Source organism: Cibotium barometz, chromosome 47, assembly GCF_041138505.1.
Source record: "Cibotium barometz isolate CiBa-2024 chromosome 47, ASM4113850v1, whole genome shotgun sequence".
NCBI lineage: Eukaryota > Viridiplantae > Streptophyta > Polypodiopsida > Cyatheales > Cibotiaceae > Cibotium > Cibotium barometz.
Genome location: NC_141092.1, coordinates 5,796,216 through 5,812,586, shown reverse-complemented (window position 1 = coordinate 5,812,586; position 16,371 = coordinate 5,796,216). Strand labels below are relative to the sequence as shown.

The window sequence follows — 16,371 nt, the reverse complement described above, 5'->3', positions numbered from 1 at the left end:
TCACAGATAGTCTTTGTTCTATGGAAAAGAATCAACGGTTGTGCCTCTCAATGAGGGAAAAAACGTTGGTCTCTATGATCCAAGTAGTATAAGTCTCTTCCTTGATCTGACCATGTGAACTACAGGTTTGGTCGGATGAGTTTGGTTAGTTAAGGCTCTTGACTACATTAGAATAAAAATATCATGGAGGAATTGCCTATGTCTGCTGGGTGAGGAAAGTATTTTTCGGATTCGGTTTTTGAAGAACCGAGGGATTAGTCTCTTGTCTGGATATCCATGGAGGCCTCGAGTGAGAGGCTCTGCCCTGCATAAGAAGTGCTACTTCCGCTGCTAGCACCCCCAGAATTCGTTACGCAGAGGGGGCAAGGATCTTTAAGCTGGTATCAGAGCAAATTGGCTAAAGTGGATCAACCGAGAAGCAAGAAATGTCAAATATTTATGAAGTACCGTAATTGTATGGAATCCCTCACTTACTTGAGGCCTAGATATTATGGTATTTAACTTATTACTTAGTCTATGTGGCCTTTGAAGTTACCTTGATTTCCTACCTTTAATCATTTTGAGTGTGCCTTATACATGTTCTTCACTCCAATGTTCCACTCAATGAAGTGATGAATCAGCAAAACGAATGCAACAAAGATTCACTCACAAAGAATACTACTCAATGTTATTAGAGAATGCTACCCACAATCATAAATATGTATCTATCAACTCATGAGAAATTACACTCCCATGGAAAGGAGCTTTGATACTATGTTAAAAGACATGGTGTGAGCTTAGCTATTGAATGAATCAAGTAATGCACAAGATCATCACATAAACAATCTCACACCATTAAAGCGACACATGCCACCACTTAGATGTTAATCAAGTGTAACCAACGAGCAATGGAGTATACTCAAGGTCACCACAAATGCATCACATAGACAAATACAAATGAAGAGAGAAAACAGAGACTATTTCCACAAAGGAACACTTATTATATTGATCACTAAGCAAGTACACAAAGGATGGGCACTATAGTTTCCACTTAGGTATCTTTAGCTCTCTAATGTGATTATACTCTCCACTTATTTAAGTCAAATTAGAAGTGGTAATTTGCAAGTAGGTGGCTATAGTGAAGGGGGATCCCTCGATCTTTTCAATATCGTTGTCTTGTAAAAGAGAAGTTGCCTTTGGCTTTAATAGTGGGGAGCATGTGCAAAGTCCTCAAAAGATATGATCTAAAAGGGGAACTATCCACCGTGCTTATCTAAGAAGTATTCTATAAGGACTTAATAAAGCTATAATATCACATGAGAAGTATAAGAGTTCTAATGTGTTCTTATGTAATTTAATCTTAGAGCACTCTAATGTTATTCAAGCTTTAAGCTCTATGCATGTCATAAGCTCTATTTATAAGGCTCTATGCATGCCATAAGATCTATGCATAAGCCATAAGCCATAAGCTCTATGCATAAGGCTTATGACTAGAACCTTATGCATAGAGCTTATGGCATAGAGATCTACTTATGTCTAAATATCTATGTATGCATAACGTATACACATAATTTGATTTTGATTTTTAAGTCCTCCTTATTCTATAAACATGATAGCCTTTTTTTTAAACGTAGACATGTGGGGGGACAATCTGTTGAAATGTAGAGAGAAAGAGACGAGACAAGAGACACATCATGTACGCTCCCAAAGACTGATTCATATTGAGGACAAGATACATATATATAGGTGAGACCAAGTTAGGTAGAGTGAGCCATATATAGAGCTCCAACACCCCCACTCAAACAAGGGTCTCTAGCTATGGATAAAAAAACCCTTGGGGAGTACAAGGGAAAAACCCAAGCCCCTATACAAATGTGAAAATATGAACCAGAAGTAATGATGTGAAAGTGCATTGTGCATATATGTACAAATATACAAAAGGACCAAGAGGTCATAGTGAGCAATTGTGGAATGTGCAAAGTGCATGGTGTCTAGAAGATTACAACGATATATGTACAAAGCTACCATAAGAGTAAAGAGCCTAATCTAGAAAGAGTGAGCCCGAGGCAACTCCAAGCTCTGAGCGCAAGAGAATGAAGCGTGACTCATTGAGACCTTTGGTAAGAATATCTGCAATCATCTGGTCACTTGGACAATGTTCAATCATGATAGTGCCTTTGCGTACTTCGTATCGAACATAATGGTAATGCACAGCAATATGTTTTGACTTGTTATGTTGGACATAGTCTTTTGCAAGACTAATAGCACTCTGATTATCACACCGCAAGGGTGTACTAGAAAGAGGAGAATGGCCGATATCTGTCAACACTTGTCGAAGCCAAATGAGTTCACGAGCTGCAAGTGATGCCGCAACATATTCATATTCGGTTGTAGAAACTGCAACACAACGTTGTTTCTTGCTGGTCCAAGAAATAAGACAACCATTAATGAAGAAACAATTGCCACTAGTAGATCGCATAGATAAATGTGAGCTGGCCCAATCTGCATCTGTGTAACCCAAAAGAGAAAGAGATGGAATGGAGTCGGATGTGAATTGTCGTTGAAACCAAACCATAATCTATAGTGCCTTTCAAGTATTTCAACACGCGCTTTGCTGAAGACCAATGCTTAAGAGAAGGACATGCAAGGTGTTGCCCGAGATAGTTAGCAATAAACAAAATGTCAGGACGAGTGTTCAAACCAACAACTTGAAGACATCCAACCAAATTAGCATATGGTTGATTTGTAACAAGCTGGCCACCACCATCAGAAGTGTTTTTCATGGAACTCGCAAGACAAGGAGTAGTTGCTGAATGTGCAGATTCCAAACCAAACTTCTTAATAGTATCTTCAATAAACTTTGACTGTCGAAGTAATAAAATACCTTTACTGCGATCCCTTTGAATCTGAATGCCAAGACACGAGTGAAGCTCTCCAAGATCCACCATATCAAATGCCGAAGATAACAACTGCTTACTTTGGTGTAGAAATCCCAAATCATTGGAAACAAGGATTGTATCATCCACATAAAGGGCAAGGATTACAAAACTACCATTTTGGTGTTTGGTAAATAAGTTGGGATCAGAAGAGCAAGAGAGAAAACCATGGGAGGTAAGAAAAAGATCAAACTTGATGTACCAGGCCCGTGAAGCTTGTTTAAGACCATATAAAGCCCTATGAAGACGAGCAACAAGATCTTCCTTCCCTGCAATAACAAATCCTTCTGGCTGCTCCATGTAAATTTCTTCATTCAAATCTCCATTCAAGAAAGCTGTGCGCACGTCCATCTGATGAATTTCTAAGTCAAATTGAACAGCAAATGCCAATAAAACCCGAATACTAGTAATGCGAACAACTGGTGAAAAGGTTTCGTGATAATCAACGCCAGCAACTTGAGAATAACCTTTGGCAAATAAACGTGCCTTGAATTTGTCAAAGGATTCATCTGCTTTAAATTTTGTCTTATATACCCACTTACACTTAATGGCAGTACGGCCAGGAGAGGTAGCTCAGTGAGTATCCATGTACCTTTAGAGATAAGAGAATCATACTCTGCTTCCATAGCCTCTTGCCATTGATCCTTTTGTGGAGAACATATAGCATCACTGTACGTGGCTGGATCTTCAGAAGTAGAGAAAACATTAGCCTCAAAATCTTCATCATAAACATGACAAGAACCATGCTCAAAATCAATAGGCAGATCAATAAAAATGTCAACATCATCAATGACAGCATTTAGAATCAATGGTTGTGAAGAGGAAAGTTGCTCTTTAGATGGTTGTGAAGAGGGAATTTGCTCTATAGAAGAAGATTCATCATCACACAAGAATGGAAAAGCTTGAAGCAAAGATTTAGTATCATCAGAATCATCCATGGACCATGTACCGCCCATAAGCCCGGGGAGTCCACCTTACAGACCTGTAGGTGTAGCACGTGCGTTCAACAGGAGGGGATCCAATTTCAAATTGACCTACAGTTTTAAAAAGAAAGGAGGGGGCTTATTATTCCACCGGGAGAAACTAAAATAAGGGATGTTTTTATTCAAAATATTTCAGAAAAAGCTATTGTTGTAGTGGTAACGTTTCTTTTTATTTAGCTATAGGTGGAGCGTTCAAATCCTCCCTTTTCGCACTCCTTAGATCGTCACGCTCCGAGCACGCTCCTTAATTTTTTGTTTCAAAGCTAGGAGAAAAAGCCCGCGCATCTCTCTCTCTCTCTCTCTCTCTCTCTCTCTTTCTTGCTCTTGTGCAGACGATTGCAGCTCTTTTCTATTTCCTATGTAGATGATTGGAGCTCCCAAAGGAGGGCATAAGCGTCACAAGCAAGCTACGAAAAGGTTCCTTCTTCGTCAAATGCAAGTTCTCATACAGGGTAAGATACATCTCCTTTGTTTTATTTTATTTTCTCCTCCCCTCATACCCACTCACAACAGTGCTTTAATTTCTCTCTCTCTCTCTCTCTCTCTCACACACACACACACACACAGCCAAACATAAGTCAGGGTCTTCCTGCGAAATCAGAGCATCCTCTACGGACTCCCAGCCCTGCCCTGGGGCCTCTCAAAACTGCGGAATTTCAATGCCGAGTCCTCCTGTGCAGTATCTTCTGAAACCCTAATTTGCAGGTTACTTGCGTTCCCAAACGCTAATTTCCTTCAGTGAAAACCCTGATTTCTGCCTGTGGAAACCCTAATTTTAGCCTGAGAGCCTTGCTCGCAGTCTGTAGAAACCCTAATTTTTCAATCTCTTAGGAAACCTAGCCTCGAAAACAGCGACCTTAATCTATGTAGCATGTATGATCGTCTCTGTTGTGATAGAGCATGTATGCTAAGCTGAGAAGCCACATGTACTTTATTGATTATCCCTCTTCCCTGTTATTTACACTTAGCTTAAAACAAAAGTTTTACGATATTTATAAACGTTATGAATTTTTTTTCCAATGTGGCATAGTATTGGCCCACCAATGCCTTTGGTATTGGGTCTTCAGGTTTTCCCCCGAATTGATATGTTTTCTCCTTGTTATTGTGGGAGAGACTTATAGCATTTGTTGCTAAGATTTTGTTAATCAAGTGTTTTGTCAAACCTATAGATGAATCAAGTTTTTTTATTAGTATTTTGATTGTGTTACCGCATACTGACTAATGTGTACATAAATGAGTGATCTTACTGGCCATGTGCCATGATTTTTCTTTCTCCATGTTCCAAATTTCCACTGCTCTAAGATTCATCCGTGAAGCTGTGCAAGTCTTGATACGAGCCCATGCGTAGATAGAGTCTTCATGCTTCCTTCTTGCTACATTTGCGAGTCTCATCTGTGGAGCATCTGTGTAGAATGTAAGAGTACTTATGTTGTCTCTATCTCCATTCCATTCCTATGAGATTCATCCACGAAGTTGGGCAAGTCTTGACACGAGTGCCATCCATAAATAGAGTGTTCAAGCTTCCTTCTTGCTACGTTCGCAAGCCTCATCTGTGTAGAATATAAGAAGTACTTATGTTGTCTCTATCCCTTATTGGTTGTCTCTGAGTCCTATTGAGCTAGACATGCTTTGCTCTTAAAATTGGTTGAAGAGAGAGAGAGAGAGAGAGAGAGAGAGAGAGAGAGAGAGAGAGAGAGAGAGTTGTGCAGTGAGCATACAAGCTATGTACAAGTGTTTATGTTTGTGTGTATATGTGTGTGTGTGTATATGAGCATACGAGCTATGTACAAGTGTTTATGTTTGTGTGTATGTGCGTGTGTGTATGTGTATGTGAAAGAGACAAAATTGTGCATGTGCACCACGTACATATGCATGAGTTTGTGTGTGTGTATAAGAGAGAGGGTGTGTGTGACAGAGAGGCCGTATTCGAAAAGAAGACACCAAGTTTTAGTGTTTTGATGTGTGAGAGAGAGAGGGGCAAAGATAGGGAGGCATCTGTGTGAGTGGTATGAAAGATGAGAGATACAGTGTGCATGTTTGTTGATCAATTAGTGATTACTTTCATTTCTCTACAGGTAAAAAAAGTTTCCAACGGGATCCCATCTATGTTGGCAAGTCACTAAATCAATGACTATGCAGCCTCTTCTTTGTCCTTTCTTTTACTTTGCATTTCTCATTGATTTACCAAGTACATAAGCTCATTAATTTATGTATGTATTGATATTTATTCTCGTAGCTTGATTCTCTTATTGTGCAGGCTGATTAATGCTTTTTATTTACAAGCTTTGGAACTACAAGCTGAGATAACTTTCTTATTTCAAGTTTCACGACTAGTCGCTAAGAAGGTGAGTGTGCTTTGGAGTTCTTTATGATGTTTATGGTTTCTTTGATATGATTAAGAGAAAAGAATTTTCACATTGCTTAAGCATCCATATTATTGAGCCTTTGATTGAATAATCTCTGAATAATTTACTTCTGCACATTTACTTTTCTATTTGTATGCATGTTTTGTTATGTACATTCGTGTAATATTTTTTCTTGTATGCTTATTTTGAATAGAGAGCTCATAGAGAGTTGATCATTGATGGCATCTAAGGCTCGTATCAAGGTGCTCGATCATGGGAGTAGTGAGAAGAAGCTGTTGGGTTATGTTAGAGTGATGGGAGATTGCTTTTATAGTGCTATACGCAAAGAGATCATGCAAGATGGCATTATAAGTGAAGCATTCGAGTTTGTTCTTGAAGATGAAGAAGATGATGAAGTTTGCATATTGAATGCATTACAAGAAGAGCGTTGGCAAGTTGAGAACAATAAAAGTGTTGGCATAAAAAGGATATCAGCTGCGGTCGATGGTGGTGGGCCCTCGAAGCGTGTTTGTAGAAGCTCGAATGTTGCAATAGAAGCTAGTGATATGGATGCAAGGGGAGAGGGTGATGAAACGAGGGAAGAGGGTGATAAAAGGATATATAATCTTGAAGGTGGGAAAGTCAACATGCTCAAGAGTGTTTTCGTATCAAAAGTAGCTCTCGACCTTTGGGAGCTCCAATGTGAGAAGACTCGCAAGAAGTTGAGTGAGAGAAAGCCACCAAGAGATGATAAGTTTCAACTTATCACGGAAGATGTCAATGACCATCCTTTGATTCGAGTGTGGTGCAACGAATGTGGAAGTGCTTATGGATCGGGAGTGATTGGTGGCAAGCAATCAGCATACTCATGCTTGTCAAACTTCATGAGATTTCACATTCTAGATGGTCAAGCACATCAAAAACGATACCTATCCAACCGAGGGTTGAAGTTTGATGCATTTCCTACTCATGGTACTCGTGGAAGTAGTACAAAAGGCAACGAGGATGATTATGATCATGCAGTGACGATCTTGGCGGCTATCGAGGAGATGACTAAGTTCAATAGCACTCATGAACGTAAGCATCAACTTCTTGCTTCGTGCTTTACAATTAAACCATTCTCTCCTTTTATGACAGATTCATGCAAGACAGAATTTTCAGCCCCTTGTTTTGGTTCTTATTTTAAGGGCTTTTGCCTATGCATATTAGATTTAATTTCAGCTAATTTTTTACGCTCTTTTTGTCCTCGTGTAGGGGCTGATTTTCAGCTGATTGAAGCAACCTTGCATGATTACAAAGATAAAAATGTTGTCAGAGTGGTGTGTAAGTATGATGGAAAGTGGTTGCACCTATGCCCTCGAGGTTCAGATTTGCATACCATCCTAACAGAACATATCAACGCAAAATCTCACATCAATGCATGGAGCAAGACCACACCAAATCAAGCATCTCCCCTCTTGACAGGAGCTAGTGGGCGGCCTAAAAAGCATTTTGAAAAGGATCCACGTCAACAAACTTTGGGTGCATTCCTCACATCAACCATGCGTACGGAGGCTTCCGTCCCCACAGGTGATTCAAGCTTGCCTTCATCAAGTCTAAATCTGTTGTGCTGGGGCTTATGGCAATGTACACTTGATGTTAATGGTAGTTCGGTTTATATAAAACCTCTTCTACAAGACCTAAAGATGGGAAAAGAGTGGTTTTGTGAGCCGCATACAAAAGCTACTTTGTATGATGGAAAAAAAGAATACACGATAGATGGGTGCTTTAGGCATGTGTGTTGTCTTCGTATCGTGAGAATTGGAATGCCCTTTGAAAGTTTCACATGCGAGTATTGCAAGAAAATTCCAACTTGCAATGATTTTCGCATGAGGGTGTATCGAGAGAGTATTGCAATTGAGAAGAGGGGAGAGAGACAAACAGGTCAAGGAAGGCGATTGGATTTCCTTTCCGGTGAGGAGCTAAAAAGTGTCGCAGTTGAGACAAAGAAAAACATGCGAGAGGTAGGGAGAAAGGTATGGTGGTTGAAGGCAAAGATTGTGGTGCTTTCAGTGAGAATCAGGTCCTTAAAAGAAGCAAACTATGAAGCTATTAATAGGAGGGATGTGCGGCGTTTTTGCAATAACATTATTGAGGCTCACAAGCAAGGAAAGTTTGGAGGCAAGCCAGCTATATGGGATTTTCTTCAAGACATTGCAAATAATGCATTAAGATCCAAAAAGGGGCAAAGATTTACAGAATCCACAAAGACCATTTTTGAGGTTGCAAAGCTATGGGGCGGGCCGCGCTTACATGATTTCCTGAGTGTAAACATTGGGAGGAGGGCCATCCATGTCAACCACAAGGAGGCACGGAAGAAAGGCAACTCAATTTCAATCGGGGGAGCATGAGTATATTGTTGATGCGATCGGTAAAATATACAAAGATGCGAAGTTCAAACATGGAATAGCATCACGGGTGCCATTCATTATTGCTGAAGATGAAACGACCATCAAGCGCCGCATCAGGTAAAAGCTGGGTTGATTTTCTCTCTCTTTGTTTTAGTGTCAAATCTGAAATTTATTTATGTTGAAATAAAGATGTTAAAATGGAGCTTCATGGTTATGTAGGTGGAACGCAAAGGATGACACTTTGATTGGGTTTTGTGGAAGAAAGGGAGAGGATCATGAATGCTCCTCAAATGATGCTATCATCGTTGGCGATGGAGCTCAAGGATATGATACCATAGTGGATGCCTTCCAAAACCACGTGGTGGGGCACTATGCAAGACTCCTCATTGTCAACCCTCTTCAAGAGAGTCTTCCGCGGTTGGCTATAGTTGTGCATTGCACTTGTAACTGCTTTGATAGTGATTTCATCAGAACTCAATGGACTCTTGTGGAGCAAATGTGGAATGCAAAGTGGAAGGACAGCCTAGGGCCAATAATTGGACATGCTTCAGATGGTGATAGTAGACGTCGCAAGCTTATGCTTGAAGACTACCTAAAAAAGAGTGATAGACAATTTGACATCAAATGGGGTGGATGGAAGCTCAAAGGGAGAATGGTAGGAGGCGAGGTGTATGGGTTGCATGATCAAGATTTTGTGCATTGTGGAAAGAAGCTTGTGAGCCCTCTTGATAGTCCTACTCGGCAACTAGCAATTGGGCAAGTATGGATTACGCTCAATCATGTTGCTATGGTGTATAATACCTTCTCTGTTGATCAACACAAGTTACGAGAAGGGGATATACAACGAAATGATCGTCAGAACTGGAGAGCGGCCCAAATGATTGTCTCTAGACAAGTACAAAAATGTATGAGGGAAATGCAAAAGAAAGAGAGGAGCATGCACGGGACTGGGGCATATTTGCAGGTTGTTGCTGATTACATAGACATTTTTTTATCTCCACATTTAGACTTGGGAGAGCGTGTGGTGCTTGCTGCTAAAGTGGTCTTCTTCTTCAAGTTGTGGAGATTGTGGATTCATCACCATCCTACATACACTCTCAAGAAAAACTTCATCAGCAAAGAGGCGTACACAGATATCCAGCTTTCTTGTCATTTTGTGGTTCTACTTATAAAGATGTTTCGAGAATTTTACCCAAGTCTCAAGTGCCCTTTACATCTCACAGGATCTGATGCAGCAGAGATCTATTTCAGCAAGATCGGAGGTATGGTTGGGCAAGAAAGAGCATTTGATTTTGGAGATATTTTGCATTGTGTTGGAAGTCTAAACAAGATTGCCGTGCATGAATGTAACTCAAATGGGGTGACTTTTTCAAGGGCACATAAGAAACAGGAACACATATGGAAGGAGTTGAACAAGCGTGAAGGCGTTTTGGAAATAGATCTTGGGAACTATGAGAGTGTCTCCTCTGATGAAAAGGTAATAGATGCATTAAAAGAGGGATTAAAGCAGGCACAAGATCTTTGTGAGTCATTGGGCCTCAAACCTAGCACAATTGAAGGCCTTAAATGGTGGACAGAGCCTTGGATAGATACAAAATCAACGTGGTCAAGGATAGATGCTGAGATGGGTGCGGCAGATGAACATGATGACTTTGTGGAGCCTTGCGGCGAAGACGGGCCCATTGGTGAGGGCAGCGATGGAGATGACGAGATTATCGCTTTGAGTGAGATTCGACATGAGGTGGATGGGATACTAGACGAGGCAAGTAGTGAGGCCGGGAAGAAGACTATCTCACCCGTGGTGGAGGTTGATAAGAAATTCATCTTCAAGTCTACATTGGTGAGTCAACTCAATGGAAACTCAACACTGTCAAAGGATAGGTTGACTAGGGTAAGACAAGGAGTGTATTTCAACAACGAAACAAAGTCAACATTAAGAAGTAATGGGAATTTCTTTGGAATAGGGTCAGATTGTGCGGTTTACTTCCATGATGAAACACATGAAGAAGGAGGCACAATTTCAAAGAGAATTGGAAAAGACACAACGTTGAAGAAGATGCAAACTCTTCATAGCACTTGGTACCTTGGAAGAGTCCAGAAGATGCGAAAGAAGGTGGGTGGCAAATATGTAGATTACAAGCGGGGTTTTGACTTGGTAGATCGCCCACAAGGGGTGGAGGTTCAACTCGGTTGGTATCAAAAGGTGAAAGGGCGCCAGACATACTCTTATGATGTGACAGACTTAAACATGATTGGTATTGAGTCGGTTATCGCATTGGCACATTTAACATACAATGAAGCTAGTGATAGATATGTACTAGATCAAAATGACTACCGGCTTTTTAACGATTTTGTGAAGTCTGCTGATTAGTTGTTCATATACTTCATGTAAGTGTGGAACTATCTCGGGAACTATTTGGTTGTTTATTTGTCATGTTATAACACTTGTGGCCTCATTTGTTTTGTTGTGATCTACTTACAGGCAACACATCCTCCACCTTGGAGAGAGGCAGGGAGTTGAGTGACATGGGCTGAATTTTTGCAAGGCTGCAGTTTTTTTGGACCAGATTCCAAGCCTTTGTGGCTACGACTTATGCATGCTCATGCTTTTTGCACCCATACTACATCCACCTATATACGAAGACTATGTACGAACTCGCTATATGCGAATGTAGTATGCAGGAAGACAAATGCTAGCAAGAGTATCCGGATGACAAGTAATTTCCAGCCATTGTCTCTTCCTGGAAGAATGGTTTTGATCAAAAACATTATGCAAGATGTAATCATAATTATTGTAATCAACTCAATTTTCAAAAATTCAAAAATGTCTTCTTTTGTCTCTCTTGTCATGGATAACCTACAAGTCTTTTGGTTATGATCTACTTGCAGGCAACACATCCTCGATCTTGTAGAGAGGCTGGGAGTTGAATGACATGGGCTGAATTTTTGCAAGGTTGAAGTTTTTTTGGTCGAGATTCCAAGACTTGGTGGCTACAACTTATGCAAAGACTACGTATGAACTCGCTATATGCAAGTGTAGTATGCAGGAAGACAAATGCTACATCCGCCTGTATACGGAGACTATGTACGAACTCGCCATATGCAAGTGTAGTATGCAGGAGGACAAACGCTAGCAAGATCTTCTGAAGAACATGTAATTTCCAGCCATTGTCTTTTCCTCAAAAGAATGGTCTTGATCAGAGACATTATGCAAGATGTGCACATAATTATTGTAATGAGCTCTATTTTCAAAGATTCAAAAATGTCGTCTTTTGTCAGTCTCTTGTCATGGATAACCTACAAGTTTTTGCATGCATACCACCTCTGTCGTAATCTTTGCTGCTTAATTGCTTTTTGGCATGTGCATGAATTTCTAGTTTTATCTAAAACTTTGTGTGAGGACAATGTTGTGTTTTCTATGTTGGGGCTTGGGTGTCGATTGCCTATGCCGAGCCATCTTCGGTGACATGTCAGCAAAGACGACATGCACATTGGAGCAGAGTCTTGCTAGCTCTAGACACTTGGGATGACTAGCCATCTTCGGTCACAAGTATGCTAGCTGTGGTGCTCTTTCAAAGGCACAAGACATGCTTGACAAGCTCCATTCTCAGGATGTATCAGTTTTTTCCATAAAATCTGGATACTTAGATGGTCTGAGATACGTCGGTAAATCAGCAGCGACTCCCGTTTTAGGAAAGTCAACAGCAATGGAGCAAAATCTTGCAAGCTCTAGACACTTGGGATGATACCCATCGTTGGTGACATGTCAGCAAAGACGACATGCAGATTGGAATGACAAGCCATCTTCGGTGACATGTCAGCAAAGACGACATGCACATTGGAGCAAAGTCTTGCTAGTTCTAGACACTTGGGATGACGAGCCAACTTCGGTGACATGTATGCCAGTTGTGGTGCTCTTTCAAAGGCACGAGACATGCTTGATAAGCTCCATTCTTAGGATGTAACAGATACTTAGATGGTCTGAGATACATTGGTAAATCAGCAGCGACTCCCATTTTAGGAAAGTCAACAGCAATGGAGCAGAGTCCTGCTAGCTCTAGACATTTGGGATGACCAGCCATCTTCGGTGACGTGTACTCGATAAGCTCTGTTCTCGGGATGTTGTCTCTTGGAGTGCACTTTGGAGATATGGTCAAGTTAAGCAAGAACGGAACTGCTTTGAACGCATCTTTCTGTGATGATGTGTATATCTGCATCTGAAATGCCTGTGTGGCTATTGGAGCTGCAAACAAGGGGACATAAACCCATTGCTCATGGACATGTATGCCAAGTGTGGTACTCTTTCAAAGGCATGATATCTCTTCTTAGGGAGATATCTCTTGGAATGCACTAATGTTGGGTACGCAGCCGTACCCAACATGCAGCCGTACGCTGCATGAGAGGGTCAAGATAAGCAAACTCTAAACTTTTTGGAATGCACGTAACATGAGGGCATTCTTTGAAATGCAATGGCCTATGCAAGATACCAAAGTCTTATCAATTTTTCCTATGACGTAGTCCATAATACCAATCTTTACGTTTTGAAGATCTTAAATCTACAGGATGGAGGAGAAAAATGTATAAGCTTAAAATTTTAAAAAAACAGGAGGGTTATAATAATATACCACAAAAGTAACAGGAGGTATGCATAAAATAGGGAAAAAGAGGTTACAGAGGGGTTTTAAAATATGCCTTTGAACGCACGTGATACACGTGATTTTTTAAGGTGGACCCCCCGAGCCCATAAGCTGTTCATTGAAAATAGCATCACGATTCACAAGCACTTTCTTGGAGGACGGGTCATAGAATTTGTAGCCAAAAGGAGCAGTAGTAGGAAGATGATTCTGAACAAAGACTACTGTCAAGAGAGCTTCACTCCAGAAGACACGAGATAACCCAGAATGAATCAGCATACATCGTATTGCATTGATAATAGTGCGATTCTTACGTTCAGCAACACCGTTCTGTTGAGGTGAATATGGAATTGTATGTTCATGATGAATACCATGGTCCGTACAATAACTCTCAAACTCACGAGACACATATTCTCCACCATTATCGCTGCGAAGTTTCTTGAGGCGACGTCCAGTTTGAAGTTCGGCAGCCTTGTGAAATTGCTTAAAAACAGATAACGCCTCAAATTTTTGTTGAAGCAAGAAAACAACTGTATACCGTGAGTAATCATCAATAAACGTAATGAAATAACGATGTTGTGTTCTCGATGGAGGCAAAGGTCCACAAATGTCGGTATGAACAAGATCCAACAAATCATGAGAATGAACTGAATTCGAGAGAGGAAAGGGTTTACGATTGTGTTTGCCAAGAGCACAAAACTCACAGATTCCCATATGAGGATGAGCTTTAAGATCCATTCCGCGTACAAGACCTTGACGATGAAGATTAAGAAGCTTTGAGAAATCAGCATGAACAAAGCGATGATACCATATCTTGCAATCATGATCCCCTGGAGTAGTGACAACATTTGCTACAACATCATTAAGAGAGAGCTCAAACAAATTGCCATTACGAGAAGCAGTTGCAATAATCTGTCCATCTTTCTCAATGCGGCATTTGGTGTGGTCGAATCCAACAAACAAACCAAGATCAACAAGTCTTGCAACTGAAAGAAGATTACGTTGAAGTTCTCGGACATGTAAAACCCCTCGTAAAACTCGAGTTGAAGAAGATAAGGTGCCAAGATATAAATCTCCAATGCCCTTGACTTGGCAAGTTGTATCATCAGCAAGATAAACAACATGCTTAACAGGTAAAGAATGATAGTTATGTAGCCACTTAGATTCATATGTCATATTTCCTGTAGCACCAGAATCAATAATGAAAAGTGAACCATCACGTACATGAAGTATTCTGTCTGGGGGAACTGAACATAAAACACAACTTGTTTCAGTCATAACATTATATGCTCGGCTGCATATGCTCGATTTCGATCTACATCAAATCGACGCTTAAAGCACATGGAAGAGGGATGATCAGATTTTCCACAATAATCACAAGAAGAAGAATCTCTAGATAAACGTGGTTGTTTTGTGGTAATGTTGTGTTCTTCATCATATTGACGTGCCCAACAGTCATCTTCAGTATGACCATTCCTATTGCAGTAAGAACAATGCTTGTTAGGAAATTTGAGACGAGAGAAACTACCACCACGACGACCACCTCTACGGTTGCCTCGTTGAAAAGAACGCCTTCGCACATTAAAGGCCCGTTCCAACTGTTGTGACTCAGGCTCCTCTTGTTGTGAAAACATAATTGCATCATGACCAACACTACGTCGTTGTTGACGTTGAGAATACTCAATCAAAGATATGCAAGTTTGGTCAAAATCAAGAATTGTAATAAGTTGCTTTCGTGGAACAGGATCACCTGCAGCAGCAAGTTGATTAATAATAGATTTGAAAGAATCAATATGTCCCGTCATAGCAGTACCAACTTCATACTGTAACTTTGAAAGCAAACCTCTCAAATAAAGTGTTTCTGTAACAGACTTTTTCTGAAAATTTGCTATAAGATACTCCCATACGTCATGGGAAGTAGGAAAGTCATACACATCAAGCATGAGAGAATCACTAAGAGCAGAAAGAATATACCGACGAGCTGCTTTATCACGCCTCTGCCAATCCATATAAGCAAGACGCCATGCATCAAAATCAGGGCCTTTCCGTGATAAGAACGTTGTCAGAATTCGGAATAATAGGCTGAGATGGACATAGAGAATTGCCAATAACAACATCTCAGAGCTCATCGCCTTCAAGAATTAACAGCATCTTTGCTTTCCAACCGGGAAACCCTTGGCCTTGAAAAGAAGGAATAGAACGTTGGCCAGAAGGAAAACCATTGACGAGAACAGTCATAGCCATATCTATCTGTGAGAAGACGTATAAGATAAAATCACAAAATCTGCACACCATAGACAAGGACGACTGCAAGAGATAAGAGACGTCAATAAGAAAAGAGTCCTCAAAATAGCGAGACGTGGGACGCAAGATTCATTGGTAGACGCTGGATGAAAAAGCTAGATTGGTCGCTTTGCTAAAAATAGCAAAATCCGAGACGTGGGACACAAGATTCATTGGTAGACGCTTGACGAAAAAGCTAGATTTGGCGGTTTGCTAAAAACGCTTGACGAAGAAGCTAGATTTGGGCGGGTTGCTAAAAACGCTGGACGAAGACGAAACCTGTGTGCTCACAAAGAACCTGTTTTGCTGTTTTACAGATGCAGTTTGCCTGAACTGTCATAACTTTTGACTCACAACTCCGTTTGACAAACTTTTTTGATAGGTTTTGGTTTTAAGGACGCGATTAAGAAACAACTCTAATTACAACAAGTTAAGCTATAAAATCATGTAGACAACACATAATCAAAGAACAATCTTGTAAGACATGAAATTATAATCATGAATTTAACAAGAAGACATAGATGCTTCCCTCATAGATGCTCTGATACCATGTTGAAATGTAGAGAGAAAGAGACGAGATAAGAGACACATCATGTACGCTCCCAAAGACTGATTCATATTGAGGACAAGATACATATATATAGGTGAGACCAAGTTAGGTAGAGTGAGCCATATATAGAGCTCCAACACAATCTAGACTTGAGAAGCCAAGCGCCCCACCGTTCAATGTCCATCGTTGATGATCGAGACATGGAGTGACTCTCACAGCTGCCGAGAGAGAATGTGTGGAGCAATTTTGCTCCACCCTTGATTCCTTCCAT

The 16,371-nt window shown here is 40.6% G+C and overlaps 1 long non-coding RNA gene across 1 annotated transcript; it reads left to right on the top strand.

Moving 5' to 3' along the window:
* The first annotated feature begins 6,154 nt into the window (after positions 1-6,154).
* Positions 6,155-11,832, top strand: LOC147611297 (uncharacterized). Its single transcript, XR_015263806.1, has 3 exons — positions 6,155-6,243; positions 11,116-11,350; positions 11,523-11,832. It is a non-coding gene; the product is annotated as an uncharacterized LOC147611297 (long non-coding RNA).
* Positions 11,833-16,371: the final 4,539 nt, after the last annotated feature.